Source organism: Elephantulus edwardii, unplaced genomic scaffold (assembly GCF_000299155.1).
Source record: "Elephantulus edwardii isolate Elephantulus edwardi_28Jun2011 unplaced genomic scaffold, EleEdw1.0 scaffold00137, whole genome shotgun sequence".
In the NCBI taxonomy this organism is placed as follows: Eukaryota; Metazoa; Chordata; class Mammalia; order Macroscelidea; family Macroscelididae; genus Elephantulus; species Elephantulus edwardii.
Genome location: NW_006399887.1, coordinates 3,655,643 through 3,658,877, shown reverse-complemented (window position 1 = coordinate 3,658,877; position 3,235 = coordinate 3,655,643). Strand labels below are relative to the sequence as shown.

Below are 3,235 nucleotides of genomic sequence, written 5' to 3'. Positions count from 1 at the left end.
TAATAATAATTTTTTTTTAAAAAAGAAGCCATGGTGACTGTGTTGCATTTGGCTGCTAATTGAAAACCTGGTGATTCAAACTGACCAGCGGCTCCACAGAAGTAAAGTTTGCTCCTGCAAACCTGTAAGGATTTACCACCTTGGAAACCCTCTGAGAGTGCACAACAACAACATTGAGCTTAATTCCTTCTGAGTAATCTTGACACATGTTAGGACAAGGTTCAGATTCATTGTCCATAGGATTGCTGTGCGTTGTACTCAACCCCACGACACAATAACAAGAATCTTGTAGTCACAACGTAAAGGGCAAGCCTTTCCTCTAGTGTTGAGAGCTCTCAGGATCACTGGGCATGAACATTAAGTATTGTTATGATTGGGTCTTTCTAGCATTGATACAGACACTGACAGATATTCCGCAAAGGGAAGCTCTTAGCTAAACAAAAAAGAAGACACCTCAAGTGGCATTTGTGCTGGTGTTGTGTCATGGTAAGAACCAAACTGGCTGAGAAACAGACAGATCTAAGGAACTGCATCCAATGAATATTACACCCAGCAGTTCCACTTCTTATAGGGAGGAGCCTACCAATTGCAGATTAGCCCAGAAGGAAAAAATAAGTGTGGACGAACTGGTCAAACAAGATCAAGGGTTTGCTTTGTTGTCAGTAGGAAGTGGTTGGGGCTGGAGGAAACAAGTACCCAGGCTTATGCACATGATCGTCTTTGACGTTACCTGAACCAGCTATAATCAAGAGACTGAAAACTGACCACATCCCCCAAACATCTACGTGCCTGAAGGCTATGACTTGAGAACCAAGAGTGAGAACAAAAAGGATGAGAGCTAAAATGCAAAGCCAGGGAGAAACACATGACATTTGGATACCAGAAAGTAAAACAAGGCTTACTTGAAAGCCAAAAGTCAAGTCACCTGACTTTCAATTCCCCAGCTGACCAGAAAACCAGTCACAGTTGCGTTCATTTCATGGCAACCCGTCCAAGTAGAGCTCTGTTTCATGGAATTTTTCAATGGTTGGTTTTAATTTTGGAAGTAGACTACCAGTCCTTGTTTTATGAAGTCTGAGCAGACACTAACTTTCTACTTTTGGTTAGAATCCAAGTTGATTAAGCAGGAAATCCAATTATCAGATTCCACAGAGCAATAAAACTATTTGGACCTCCTCCAGCTCTTTCCTGGAAGACCCTTGTGTGTACTATCTTTTTGTGACAGGTTGCCAACCAAAAGGTTGGTAGTTTGAACCTACCCAGTAGTACCATGGGAGGAATGTTGTGACAATCCACTTCCATAAAGATCGTTGTTTGCCATCGAGCTGGGGGCAGACCCATAGCTGACCTTTCAGGATGTTTTCAGATGCAGTAAATTGCACAGGAGTTGCTTGCCCATCACCAGAACCCTGTGAAGCAGTTCTCCTCTGTAACACATGGGTTGCCATGTGTCAGAATGGGCTAGAATGAAACAGATTCTTCCTTAAAAAAATTTTTTTTTTAAAAAAAAATCCTTTCTCAAGGGAGCTCTGGTGGCCTAGTGGCAAGATGCTGCACTGCAATCCCAGAGGTACACTGTTCAAATCCACCAGATGCTCTGCTGGAGAAGGAGGGAGCAATCTCCTCCTGTACCAGTCCAGTCAGATCTGATTTGATGGTACACGTAAAAATAATACAATAAAAATTTTTAAAAAAATGAAAAAAATCCTTTCTCGGAGAGTTCCACTGTACATGTAGCATGACTCCCTGATGAGATATGTTGTTACTCGGGTCTGCTGAGTCAATTTTCAACTGTTATCAACTCATGTGACAGCAGAACGGTTTATAGCATTCTCTTTGCTATGACCTTTACAGAAGCAGGTTGCCAGTTCTTTCTCCCAACAACCTACGTATGATTATTGTTGCTGTCATGTACCGTTGTGTTGACTACGACTCGTAGTGACCCTATGAACAATGGCTCTGAACCTTGCTGTATCCTGAGCCGACCTCACCATCTTTGACACATCATCTGCCTCCATTGCCACAGTCATTGGGTCAGTCCATCTCATTCAGGGACTTCCTCTTTTGCCCTGCCCTTCTACCCTTCCAACCATCATGTCTTTCTCCAAGGACTGGTCCCTCCTGGTAACATGTCCGAAGTATGTGAGACAGTTTCACAATCCTTTCCTTCAAGGAGCATTCTGGTTTCAGCCTCTCTAGGACAGACCTGTTTGCTCTCTTGGAGGTCTATGGTATGTTCAGTACTCTTCTCCAGCCCCACAACTCAAAGGCTTCAGTTTTTCTATCTAGATGAAGCTCTCAGATTCATAGAAAGCAATTGAGAAAACTATGGCCTGGATCAGGTGTACCTCAGTCTCTAGACTGACATGGTACATGATTACTTAACCAATTCTACAATCAGTGCTCTTTTAATGAGATATATACAAGGTAAAATTCTACCTGTTTCTCAACTCCTTTAATACTCTTCTCTAGAGACTCTGAACAACTGAAATCAAATGAGGTGGCAGTGGTTGCACATATGACTCCCAGTGACCCTATGAACAAGAGATGTGAAATTTGCCCTATCCTGGACTATCTTCACAGGCTCTGATATGCTTGAGCCCATTGTTGACATCACTATGTGAATCTATCTTGTTGTTTTGGGAGTTTTCATCCATTCATTAATTGTTGCACATTTTCCTCTCTTCCCTTCCTTCCCCTTCCCCAGTCCACTTTGCAATGCACCTCTTATTCAGATTGTTGGTGTGCATAATGCCTTATCAATCTACCCTGCTAAGGATATTTCCTTCTTCTTAGGACCCTCTACCTCTCTCATCATGATGTCTCTTTCCAAGGACTAGCCCATCCCCCCACCCCCGATAATATGCCCGAAGTATATAAGATTATGTTTCACTATTCTTTCCTCTAAGGACCACCTTGCTTGCATTTCCTCCAAGGCAGACTTTTTTTATTCTTTTGGCAGTCCGTAGAATATTCAACAGTCTTCTCCAACACCACAATTAAAAGGCCTCAATAATTTTGCTGTCATTCTTATGTATCATCCAACTTTCAGATACATAGCAAATCAAATGAGAAGCTAAAAATTCCCTGCCTCTTGGCTTCTAAATCTAAGCAGGCACTGTATTCTCTCTGCTGGTTTTAGCTTTAGCTTCATAGTTATTCTGGTGACTGCCAAAATTGCTTTAAAAAGTCTTGCCTCCTGCTAAACTTTGCCACTGCTACTGGAGTGAGATGG

General features: G+C 42.3%; 1 protein-coding gene across 1 annotated transcript in view; it reads left to right on the top strand.

The window, feature by feature from the left end:
- NIPAL1 (NIPA-like domain containing 1) overlaps positions 1–3,235 on the top strand; it is a 64,156-nt gene that overhangs the window by 58,984 nt on the left and 1,937 nt on the right. The window lies entirely within an intron of this gene.